This window comes from Muntiacus reevesi, chromosome 4, assembly GCF_963930625.1.
Source record: "Muntiacus reevesi chromosome 4, mMunRee1.1, whole genome shotgun sequence".
Taxonomy (NCBI): domain Eukaryota; kingdom Metazoa; phylum Chordata; class Mammalia; order Artiodactyla; family Cervidae; genus Muntiacus; species Muntiacus reevesi.
The window spans coordinates 79,371,540-79,385,435 of record NC_089252.1 but is presented as its reverse complement, the minus strand read 5'-3'; positions in this window follow the sequence as shown (position 1 = coordinate 79,385,435).

The window sequence follows — 13,896 nt, the reverse complement described above, 5'->3', positions numbered from 1 at the left end:
CCATGACTACTGGAAAACCATAGCTTTAACTAGACAGACGCTTGTTGGCAAAGTAATATCTCTGCTTTTTAATAAGCTGTCTAGGTTGATCATGACTTTTCTTCCAAGGGGTAAGTGTCTTTTAATTTCATGGCTGCAGTCATCATCTGCAGTGATTTTGGAGCCCCAAAAAATAACGTCTGTCACTGTTTCCACTGTTTCCCCATCTATTTACCATGAAACAATGGGATCAGAAGCCATGATCTTAGTTTTCTGATGTTAAGTTTTAAGCCAATTTTTTCACTCTCCTCTTTCACTTTCATCGAGGCTCTTTAGTTCCTCTTTACTTTCTGCCATAAAGGTTGCATCATCTGCATATCTGAGGTTATTGGTATTTCTCCCGGCAATCTTGATTCCAGCTTGTGCTTCATCCAGTCCAGCATTTCTCATGATGTACTCTGCATATAAGTTAAAACAGCAGGGTGACAATATACAGGCTTGACGTACTCCTTTCCCAATTTGCAACCAGGCTGTTGCTCCATGTCCAGTTCTAACTGTTGCTTCTTGACTTGCATACAGATTTTTCAGTAGTCAGGTCAGGTAGTCTGGTATTCCCATCTCTTTCAGAATTGTCCACAGTTTATTGTGATCCACACGGTCAAAGGCTTTGGCGTAGTCAATAAAGCAGTAGAGGATGTTTTTCTGGAACTCTCTTGCTTTTCTGATGATCCAATGGATGCTGGCAATTTGATCTCTGGTTTCTCTGCCTTTTCTAAATCCAGCTCGAACATCTGGAAGTTCACGGTTCATGTCCTGTTGAAGCCTGGCTTGGAGAATTATGAGCATAATTTTGCTAGCGTGTGAGATGAGCACAATTGTGCGGGAGTTTGAGTGTTCTCTGGGATTGCCTTTCTTAGGGATTGGAATGAAAACTGGCCTTTTCCAGTCCTATGGCCACTGCTGAGTTTTCCAAATTTGTTGGCATATTGAGTGCAGCACTTTCACAGCATCATCTTTTAGGTTTTGAAAGAGCTCAACTGGAATTCCATCACTTCCACTTACTTTGTTCATAGTGATGCTTCCTAAGGCCCACTTGACTTCACATTCCAGGATATCTGACTCTAGGTGAGTGATCACACCATCATGGTCATCTGTGTCATGAAGATCTTTTTTTGTATAATTCTTCTGTGTATTCTAGCCACCTCTTCTTAATATCTTCTGCTTCTGTTAGGTCCATATCATTTCTGTCCTTTATTGTGCCCATCTTTGCATGAAAAGTTCCCTTGGTATCTCTAATTTTCTTGTAGAGATCTCTAGTTTTTCCTTTCTATTGTTTTCCTCTAATTGTTCCTCTAATTGTCCTCTAATTCCTCTATTGTTTTGACTAATTGAATAATCAGTTAGTCAAATTGATTAATAACTTTTTATATATCAAGGTTGAGTTGTATCTCTCTTCCTGGCTTTATAATATCTAGAAACATCCCCTTGAGCTATGTACTTGGATGTCTATTGTAATCCATCTAGTCTACCTGCCCCACCCACCCTTTTATTGGTCATACCACATGGCCTGAGGGATCTTAGTTCCCAGGGATAAAACCCGGGCCCTCTGCAGTGAGACCCTGAGCCCTAACCACTGGACTGCCAAGCAGTTCCCCCATCTAGCCCTTGTGCCATATTGCTTCCTGTAATCTTCCTGCCTAAATTGGTTACAGATATCCCTGTGCCAGACTTAATGCTCAAAGTCATTTCTCTGACACTACCTCTCTCATACCAGTACTTAGGCTCCTGAATTCTATCTTGTCATTTACTTTCTTAGTTTCTCACTAATTATTTGCTTTTGAACATCTGTAACTCAATAAACATTGTGTTCCTGTGGATAGCCAGAATTTTAGAAAGCAGAAAAAGACCGATTGAATTTGGGCTCCACTAGATTTACAGTGCCAAGATTAATGAAATCATAATAGATGAATATATAACTAAATTATAACAATAAAAATTGTCTTACCAAAAATAAAAGTATGGAATATTATGGTCCCAGAGTAACAATATGAGAAATAAATTACCTCTTCCTAAATTATTGATAAAATATTTCTTAAATTTATAAAAATTGCTTACATTAGCTCTAAAGGAAATGTAATTTAAAATTTGTTTGCTTACAAAATTAGTAATTCTTACTCAAAGTAAATAAATCAGTAGAAAGTCTTTTTTCAGGTTGCACACCCCATATTCTTAAAAATTCTATTTTTAGAAATATGGGACTCTGAGAAGGAAAGTTAGATTCCCTTATACAATAGTCCCCCTTATGTTAGAATCACATTTTTCCTTTTCTAAAAAATGCCCATTGTTAGCAACAATCAGCTTTAATTAAAAGAATACACTTTGGAGCCTTTTTCTTTTTTCCTTTAGTTTAAATCCTGGCTGCACCACTTACAGCTGTGTGGCCTTGAGCAAATGACATAACTGCTTTGTGCTGTGGATGTCACGTCTATCAAGCAGGGTAACAACAACATCCGTCTCAGAGAGAAAATGCATTAAATAAGATAATGCATGTAAAGTGCTTACAGTAGCGCTTAACACAAAGTGAGTGCTCATTAAAGGTTACTTATAATTTATTGTTATATGTAAGAATTCATCCCGTGTAAGTAAGCTGATCTAATTCCTTCTCCCATTCTGCACACAACAGAAAAGGCTAACACCCACTGGTTTGACTGAGATTTAGCCTCTTAAGTTATTTATGTGCTACCTCTTTTGTGACCTTTACTATACACAACCAATGGCCGCCTTTCCAAAATTCGATCAGACAAGGATATTTCCCTGCTAAAAGCACTCAAAATAATTTGACAACACACTGAGTAAAATCCACATGATTTACCATGTCCGCCATAGCCTACATTATATAACCTCTGCCTACATCTCCGATCTTGCCACCCACCCATTGCTTATGGCAGTTCATACTCTGGTATTTTGTTTTCTCTTCTCTGAAAGTGAAAGTGAAAGTTACTCAGTCGTGTCTGACTCTTTGCCATTCCATGAAATTCTCCAGACCAGAATATTGGATTGGGTAGCCTTTCCTCCCTCCATGAGTCTTCCCAACCCAGGGATCAAACCCAGGTCTCCTGCGTGGCTGGAAGATTCTTTACCAGCTGAGCCACAAGGGAAGCTCCAGTGGCATAAGTTATATCAAGAGTAGAAGTCCAAACACTTCTGTCCAGTGCCCTTGGTATTGGAGTTGCCAAGAAAAACATGATGCACTCAAGCACTGGATGAAGCAGTATTCACATAGTGATGAGACAAAGCAAGACTGGCTTCAGTAGTTTGTCCCCATGGCTGGAAGGTCCCTCTTAGCAGTTGACACTGGGCCACTATCCTGCACACATCTCTTTTATGCCACAAAACAAAGGGCCATGCCCCTTTCCCCCAAGAAAAAGAGATGGCAGTGGGGCTGTCCATGTGCCATATCACACATATGCTTAAGCATAACATAGAAAACACATCGAGTCTAAGTCAGGGAGAAATTCCCACACAAGGTGACAAGCCTAGCGTAGGTTGTCAGGATGCCTTCTCTTGTTAAGGAAGTGTTTTAGCTCTCCCTCTCATGGAGGTCAAAAGACTGCAGGCATTAGACAGTCTTTTCTGACAAAGGTCAATTTGTAGTTGCTATTTCTTAAGCCTGGTAGTATTATCTATAGCTAGAGTTATGAGTTGCTGGCAGATACTTAGACATTCAGTGGATATAGATGGGAAGAATGGATTCTATTCCTAACCTCTGTTCTTGGTGATAAAGGTCTCTTTTACATAAGTATACCTGTTGGTCTTTCTCTTAAAGCAAGCTCTTACAACTTCTTATGTATTGGTTTTTCTTTTATTCCGTGGATCCATTTAGTAAAATGGTTTCTCATCTATCAAGTTAAAAGAGCAAGGCTCTGGTGGAAAGCTATTCAGTATTTATTCTGCATTCCCTTCACACAGGATCTGTTTGACATTAGACAATGTCTCTTAATAGACTCCACTTCTTTATCTGTTAATCTGCTAAATGAATAGGATAATGTTGGCCACCTGAGTTGTTCTATTTGCACATTAGGTGTCAATATATTGCTACTATTGTTATAAATAAGATTCATAAATTTGAGGGTAAGTTCTTATTCCAGTTCTACACAGGAAGAAACTGAGACCCAGAGATATAAAGTAATTTGACCCAAGTCTCCTAGGGGGTAGGTGATACAAATAAATGACTCTTTTCAGCTTCTAAATTTAATGCTGTGAGTGTAGGATAGTTATTTCTACTGAAGTGATTCATTTTTTATAGCAACATCTAAAAAATATTTGATTGTCATTTTGCACCAGGTCCCATTAGCAAAGAGAATATTGAACTGCATGCTAATGTGTGGATGTAGAAAAAGATTTCTACTAGGACTCCTGGTAGGTGCCCTCAAGATCAATTAAGATCAATTTAAAATATGGTAAAACTTATACTTTATGTAGAGATAATTTTATATCCTATTTCCCTTAAAGAAATTTATTCTTTTGGCACCGATAGACTTCTGTTTCCAGGAAGGTAGAATAAATGTACTTTTCCCTGTTTCTTCCACTACGTGTGTGGTTATTATAAGGCAACATGAGGGAAAATTCTTGTGCTGATAGAAAAGTTCTGTCTCTTGATCATTAGTATGCTGGTTGTCATATTCTACTGTAGCATTGCAGTGCATTATCATTGGGGGAAAATGGGTAAAGAATATATGATATATGTCTAAATTATTTCCTGCAACTTCATGTGACTCTACTATTATCTCAAAATAAAAAGTACCTCATTTAAAAATACAATAGAATAGTATTAGTGTAAATAATAAATTTAACAGCTTGATATACAAATAAAGTAATGAGAAACTATCAGCACCCCATTATAAAAGTATATCAAACATGTCTGGGTCATATAGCAGACTCCACTAAGTATTAGCTTTGTGACTCAGAGTAGGATAATCACTTTCTACAATTGTTTGTCTCTAGTATCAAATGTGAACCAAATGTCTATTTGTGAAATTAATGTGAGGAACAAATGAGACAATGCATCATCTAAAACACACTGCCCAGTTTCTTTAATTTATGATAACTATACTCAACCACCAGATGGTCAATACAGAAATCAGACTGATTATATTCTTTGTAGCCAAAGATGGAGAAGCTTCATACAGTCAGCAAAAACAAGACTGGGAGCTGACTGTGGCCCAGATCATAAACTCCTTATTGCCAAATTCAGATTTAAATTGAAGAAAGTAGGGAAAACCTCTAGACTATTCAGGTATGACCTAAATCAAATCTCTTATGATTCTACAGTGGAAGTGACAAATAGATTAAAGGGATTAGATCTGATAGACAGAGTGCCTGATGAACTACGGATGGACGTTCATGACATTGTACAGGAGACAGAGATCAAGACCATCCCCAAGAAAAAGAAATACAAAAAAGCAAAATAGCTGTCAGAGGAGGCCTTACAAATAGCTATGAAAAGAAGAGAAGCCAAAGGCAAAGGAGAAAAGGAAAAATATACCCATTTGAATGCAGAGTTCCATAGAATAGCAAGGAGAGAAAAGAGAGCTTTCCTCAGTGATCAATGCAAGAAATAGAGGGAAACAATAGAATGGGAAAGATGAGGGCTCTCTTCAAGAAAATTAGAGATACCAAGAGACCATTTCATGCAAAGATGGGCACATTAAGGACAGAAACAGGATGGACCTCACAGAAGAAGATATTAAGAAGAGGTAGAAAGAATACACAGAAGAACTATACAAAAAAGATCTTCATGACCCAGATGACCATCATGGTGTGATCACTCACCTAGAGCCAGACATCATGGAATGCAAAGTCAAGTGGGCCTTAGGAAGTATCACTATGAACAAAGCAAGTGGAGGTGATAGAAATCCAGTTGAGCTATTTCAAATCCTAAAAGATGATGCTGTGAAAGTGCTGCACTCAATATGCCAACAAATTTGGAAAACTCAGCAGTGGACACAGGACTGGAAAAGGTCAGTTTTCATTCCAATCCCTAAGAAAGGCAATCCCAGAGAACACTCAAACTACCGCACAATTGCACTCATCTCACACACTAGTCAAGTAATGCTCAAAATTCTCCAAGCCAGGCTTCAACAGGACATGAATCTTGAACTTCCAGATGTTCAAGCTGGATTTAGAAAGGGCAGAAGAACCAGAGATCAAATTGTCAACATTCGTTGGATCATCAAAAAAACAAGAGAGTTCCAGAGAGTCATCTGCTTCTGCTTTATTGACCATGCCAAAGCCTTTGACTGTGTGGATCACAACAAACTATGGAAACTTCTTAACGAAATGGGAATACCAGGCCACCTGACCTGCCTAGTGAGAAATCTGTATTCAGATAAGAAGGATCATTTAGAACTGGACATGGAACAGACTGGTTCCAAATTGGGAAAGGAGTGTGTCAAGGCCGTATATTGTCACCTTGCTTTTTTAACTTATATGCAGAGTACATCGTGAGAAATGCCAGACTGGATGAAGCACAAGCTGTAATCAAGATTCTGGGAGAAATCTAAATGACCTCAGATATGCAGGTGACATCATCTTTATGGCAGAAAGTGAAGAAGAACTAAAGAGCCTCTTGACGAAAGTGAAAGAGGAGAGTGGAAATGTTGGCTTAATGCTCAACATTCAGAAAACTAAGATCCTGGCATATGGTCCCATCACTTCCTGGCAAATAAATGGGGAAAAAATGGAATTAGTGAGAGACTTTAATTTTGGGGGCTCCAAAATCACTGCAATGGTGACTACAGCCATGAAATAAAAAGAGGCTTGCTCCTTGGAAGAAAAGCTAAAAAAGGAAGAAAATGCCCAACCTAGACAGCATATTAAAAAGCAGAGATATTACTTTGCCAGCAAAGGTCCATCTAGTCAAAGCTCTGGTTTTTCCAGTAGTCACATATGAATATGAGAGTTGGACTTTAAAGAAAGCTGAGTACCAAAGAATTGATGCTTTTGAGCTATGGTGTTGGAGAACACCCTTTGACAGCAAGGAGATTCATCCAGTCCATCCTAAAGGAAATCAGTTCTGAGTATTCATTGGAAGGACTGATGGTGAAGCTGAAACTCCAGTACTTTGGCCACATGATGTGAAGAACTGGATGACTGGAAAAGACCCTGATGCTAGGAAATATTGAAGGCCAGAAGACAAGGGGATGACAGAGTATGAGATGATTGGATGGCATCATGCCATCGATGGACATGAGTTTGAGTAAGCCCAAGGAATTGGTGATGGACAGGAAGCCTGGCGTGATGCAGCCCATGGGTGGGTTTGCAAAGAGTTAGACACAATTGAGAGACTGAACTGAACGGATAATCAGCCTTCTCAAAGGATGCATGTAACGCAGCACCATACTTTACTTATGAAACTGGAAAATTTGAAAAGATTTTGATCATATCATTATTTAAAATAACAAAAAGTTCATAAATGCTCATTAAATACAAGTTGTAAGATCTTATTTGCTGGCCATCCTATGAGATTATTTTCATAATCTCATATTATAATATTATATATTATAATAAATATAATATTTATAATATTATAGAAGAACATTTAATGACATGAAAAATGTTCATCATATATTGACTTAAAAGTTTATAAACTGTTCTATGCAATGTGATTTTACACATGAATATGGATACCAAGACTGAGAGGCAGTGCAAAACAAACAGAAAGAAATCCTAATCTTGACAGAACAATAGTAGATTAGGTAGGTTCACAGATCTTCAACACAGTTGAAAGAATAATTACCATTTTGCTTTTGAAGAAATAAAAAATGTAAATTCTAGTGAGTGGCATTTACATAGAAATATGACTATTGTGTTACATTAGGCAAAGAAAAAATATTATAGATATATTTAAAAGAATTGCTTAGAAAATTATGTTTGAATTGTGAGATGGAACCAAGTGGGAAATAATATCAATGGCAACATATTCTGTGCGTTAACTAGCACTTTTATGGTATATTAAGCAAGCTTATGTTACACTATCTCATGGCCTAGAAATTTCTGGATATTCTGTTCACTTACTGTGAAATATAAATACTGTTTTTTATCAAAGTATTTCCCTCCCTCAAAGGTATTTTTATCAATACAGCTGTATAAAAAGAAAATATTCTGGAAAATTACTGAACTTTGTCAAGAACAGTGATGAGAGAGATCTCTGTTGGAGAAGGAAATGTAGTGATTTCATTCAAGATCACTGATGCTTGGTGAGATCATCTGTAGAATTATGGTTATTGATTAAAGACATATTTTTCTTTTTTCCTTTTTATTTGTAGGAGATCTTGAATCCTTACTGGGTGTGAAAATAATGTAGAGAATTGTGTATTTTATCTTCTAGTCAGTTTAAGTTGAAACAAATCAAGTACTCAAGTAAAGTAACTTTAAAATAATTTTAAAGACAGATAAATATTTACCCATTAACTAGCAGAAAAATACATAACTCTGAATGTAGCATAGGTATTATAATAGCATATTATTCATATGTGTCATAATGGAATATTAAATGAAAATGAAATTATTGACTGTTTTTAGAGGAGTAAAAGTATTCATTTACTAAAATGTTCACACTATACAATCTCTTTTCCCCCATTTCAAGTGGATTGTAAAATGTTTCTAGTTAAGGGTAAGAACTCTTATAATTTAAATTATTTTCTTTTTTATTTGGTTGCATATATGGATATTAAAATATTTTTCAAATCAAAAAGTTGATGAAAAGAGATCCAGCCATACTGTTTATTATAAAAAGATTCACTTATGATTTTGTCTACCATTGAAGAAATTAGTAAGTCATATATGTTTTCAAATCACATTCTAGGAATCCCTAATGTTTGTTTCAACCAAAAGTTTCCTAGCAAGAGAGAAGGAAACAAAAAAGCAAAGAAGGAAGAGTGAAAAATAACCATAAACAATGTTTACCAAAAGGGAATGAAAATTTGTGAACCACTAATTTGTCCTGTCATCTTCCATCCTCTGTGCAGTTTCCAGGACAAAAGTCTCAAAAATCTCTGAATTCACAACCGTGGGAATGGATAAAACTCTGTTTCCCTAGGTTCTGATATGAGCACTTCAGTTAAACAGTAAGCAACCTAAGCACAAAGTAGTTTTTACCGCCCCCCCACCCCAAAATGTGTGCATGCTTTCATGTACAAAAAATATTTCTTTTGTGTAGAAAAGTGAGAGAGTAAATTTATGTTTAATTCATTGCAAGTCAGTGCTTTCCTTGATATCTATTCTTGGGCTTCCTTTGAAAATTTGGAGTGTCTGCTACTGTGAGGTACATGTGTGCATACTGGCATATAATTTTTTTCTGTAGTATGTAGATGTTTTGTTTTGTGTTAGTTGCACAAGGTCTGAAAATGGTTTCTTTCCAAGAAACAAAGAACACAATTTAGCTTTCACTATGGACCTACCAAAAGAAATGAAACAAAATGATCTTGTTTTGTGTTCTATATGTGTGAAAGTGAAGAACAACTGAAACTAAAATGCTTTGAGCAGACCAATTTTCTCTTTTGTCTTGAGCACACCCAAAGTGTCTTCAAAACCACAGAATTTACATTGTTTGAGTCAATAAATCATTCTGTATGAGTGCCTTGCTCTGCTCTTCAAACAACATAATTAACAAAGTAAACAGGGTATGCAGTGGATCCAGGTGTAGAGATGATGTTTAATTAAAACTGGGACTACTTCCAGTGATTTGATCTGTTTTTCAGTTGTAATTTTGAGCCTTTGCACTGTTGAACACTGATTTAGATTTTCAAAGTGAAATCATTTTAGGAAGGGTTAATTTTACATCTCTGAAAAGGATTCTCTCTAGTCTTGTCCCAATGAATGATCTGTGTTTTCTTTTCGTTTTTACTTTTTCTTTTTCTTTTTTTTTCTTTTTTGTCTTAGTGCAATTTGCTGTAACTCTTCTATTTTGTTTTGGATACATGTAATGTTTCTATAGGTCATTTGTTCATTGAATAATTATATTTTGCTTTAGTGCTCAGTCCTCATGATGCCTGACTCTTTTGGGACCCCATGGAGTGTAGCCCACCAGGGTTCTCTGTCCTTGGGATTTTTTTCAGGCAAGAATGCTAGAGTGGGTTGCCATTTCCTCCTTCAGGGCATCTTCTTGACACAGGGATTGAACCCCGAGTCTCCTGTGTCTCCTGCATTGGCAGGCAGATTCTTTACAACTGAGCCACCAGGGAAGCCCAATTATTATTTATTTATTTAATTTTAAATTATTTTCTACGGTATGTCAAGCACTGGGTTAAATATGGAAGGACATGATTAGGAGGTTATATGTGATATATTTCCTCATGTAGCTTATATTGAGGTATGGATAGGGAAGATGACATAAGTAAATGTATAATTAAATATTAAACTAGAAGTGAGGAGGAAAAAAAAGAAAACACACAATGATGTTAAATTTCACTCCAGGAAAACAGTAAATGAATTTCAGAACCACAGACAGCTCCAATAATACCACAGGCAGAGAAGGGCTATTCTCTTTCCATGATTTCTGATATGGGATGAGTAGCATGCTTCCCTGGTTGGTTTTGAAATACACACACGTGCGCACATGTGCACACACACACACACACACACACACGTGTGTATGTATGTATGTATATGTATATGGCAGTGTCTTCTGTTTAGATTGAAGTGTCAATAGGATTGACCTGTAGTTTTCAAACTATGGTGTACACCAGAATTGCCTTTGGAAAGAGGAAAAAAATCATGAAGCATTTTAAAATAAGAATCTCATAGCAATAATATAAAAAGTAGATATTTCTAACTTCTGGTGTTTCAGTTTTTAGTTGCTTCTGTGATAGAAAACTCTTAAGGGTTATGATAATGATTCTCAAACATATATTGGAATCAGAATTCAGAGGCTTAGGTTTGTGGAAGTACTGGATGGCCTGGCCTTGTTAATTTTGTCAGTTCCTCCCATGATTCTCATACACAACAGTGTTTAAGCACATCTGAGCTACATAGAAAAGCAGCAACAGTTATTTATTAACTATAGGTAGTGATGCTCCCAGGTCATATAAGAAGTTACTGAAAAATACAGCATGAGTGTATGTTCATTGCTTTTGTTTAGTTGCTGAGTTGTGTCCAGCTGTTTTGCAACCCCACGGACAGGCTCCTCTGCCCATGAATACTCAATGTGTTGTCATTTTCTTCTCCAGGGGATATCTTCCTGACCCGGGGATTGAACCTCGGTCTCCTGCATTGCAGGCAGATTTTTTTACCATCTGAGGCACCAGAGAAGCAGACAGGGAAGCCCTGAATGTATATAATCATTTGCAAAATGTCTTATGTAATTAGAGGATATTGTTGTCAATTTTTGTCTTCTTGTGTGTCAGTCACTCAATTGTGTCCAACTTTTTGTGATCCCATGGACTGTAGCCTGCCAGACTTCTTTGTTCATGGGATTTTCCAGGCAAGAATACTGGGGTGGGTTGCCATTTCCTTCTCCAGATGATCTTCCCAACCCAGGAATTGAACCTGGGTCTCTTGCATTGCAGGCAGATTCTTTACTGTGTGAGCCAGCAGGGAACCCAAGTTTGGTCTTCTTAGTAGATAAAAAACAGTATCTCATTGTAATGTTAATGTGCTTTTCTCTCATTACCAATGAATGAGAGCATCTTTTCATATGTTTGAAGATCAGTTGTATATCTTCCTATGTGAACTGTATGGTTATATATTTTGTCCACTTTTCCAATTTTTAAGATTTTTATAGATAGTAGAGATATTAGTCCCTTAATCCTAAGTGGGAAAGACAGTAAAGACTCTTCTAAGACCTGTGTAGGGAAAAATAAAATGTATCAGGAATAGCAAATACGCTGATATATAGGACTATAGCAGTGATTCCATAATGTGAGATTTCTCTTGGGAAGTCTGCATAATGGTTTAGGTAATATGTGGATACAATGCCAAATTACTTTGAATTTTTCATTAACTCATCCTTCTAATTTCATCAAAAGAGTAAATTTTAGAGTATTTAGTAATCTTATGTTTTTGGAACAAATAAAGAATTGTATGCTTGGAGCAATGTGCAGAAAATAACATCAAACTGTAATTTAATAACATTATTTTATTGTGTTTTATTTTTTTACTTTTACCTTTGGTTTATAGTAAGACTTTTTATTTATAGAGGAGAAATATAGTATTATCAAAACTTCGATTTAATAGCAAAAGTGTCATCAAGTTGAAAAAAATAAATAGTAAATAGGTGATGGCTGGACATGGCCAAATCACATAGGTTGCTCAAAAATAACTTAAATTTTACTCTTAGATTTACTTTTTGAAAATATGAAGAAGAGTGAATTGCTATAAGCATTTTTAACTTGTTGTTGTTGTTGTTACATAGTGTTGTTTGAGATGTTCTGGCTCAGCTGGTGGTACATCCAGATCACATGTTCTTTCAGTTCTTACTTCAGTTGTATCTCAACACGTTTTCTACTTCAAGAAAAGAAGGAGCAGAAGAAGGAGAAGAAGAGAAAGAGGCAGGAGCAGCAAAGGAGAAAAAGAGGAAAAATTGTATTTTTATGTAGATAGGTTTGGTATATGACTGACAAATGAATAACAAAGCCAACATTTATGATAAGAGTGGGTGATAAATCAAATCTCTGATCACTAATAACTGGTTGCAAGATTCTTACTTCAGTAACCCTTCACATAAACCTTATGAGGGGTCCCTGAGTCCTTTAGGTTTTGAAGAAATGCACTTCTTAAAAAGTATGACTTACTAATAATCATTTTATACTAATTCTCCTAACTGATCTAATAAAAAAAACTTTTAAAATTAATTTTTACAACTGAGATCACATAAGTGATGCTAAAGAAAGTATGTGTAATTCCACATCCACAACAGTTATCCTATAGCATTCTGTATTCTTTAAGTAAAAATTTTGACATAAAGGTAAATTCCTTTTGTGGGGGTTTAGTTGCTAGGTCATGTCCGATTCTTGCAATCCTGTGGACTGTAGCCTGCCAGGATCCTCTGTCTGTGGAATTTTCCAAGCAAGAATACTGGAGTGGGTTGCCATTTCCTTCTTCAGGGGATCTTCCCAACCCAGGAATCGAACCCAGGTCTCCTGCATTGCAGGCAGATGATTTACCAACTGAGCTATTTTTCCCTTTGTAACATCATCTACAGGGGCAAATTTTTTAATAATTTTGAAACATTAAAGTATGCTCTGGTGCTTTGTAAACATCCTCTTTGTAATAACTGTGCATCAATTATCTAAACATAAATAGCATTTTTATGGATGTTTTATATAAATTGCATCAAACCATATGCAATTGTTTATATCTTAGATTTTTCATTCAACATTTTTGGAATATATACTCATAAAGAGTATATAGAAGAATATATGTATACAATATGTTTAATTATGGTATACACTTTGTAATATATACAAAATAATGTACATACATATATACACACACATGAGGCTTCCTGGTGGCTCAGAAGGTAAAGAATCTGCCTGCAATACAGGAGACCTGGGTTTAATCCTTGGGTCAGGAAGATCCCCTGGAGAAGGGAATGACTACCCACTCCAGTATTTTTGCCTGGAGAATCCCATGGACAGAGGAACTTGGCAGGCTACAGTCCATGGGGTCACAAAGAGTCAGATATGACTGAGTGACTAACACTGACTTTCATACACACACGCACACATATATATACACATATGCATGCACATATATCTATGACTATCTCCATGTGTATGTATATAATAGGCTGATCAAAAAGTTTCGTTCAGGTTTTTCAGTAACATCTTATGGAAAAACTTGAAGAAACTTTTTGGCCAACCCAGTATATTCTGTTTTGTACTTAAGTAAGCTAATTCTCTATAAGGAAGTTCATCC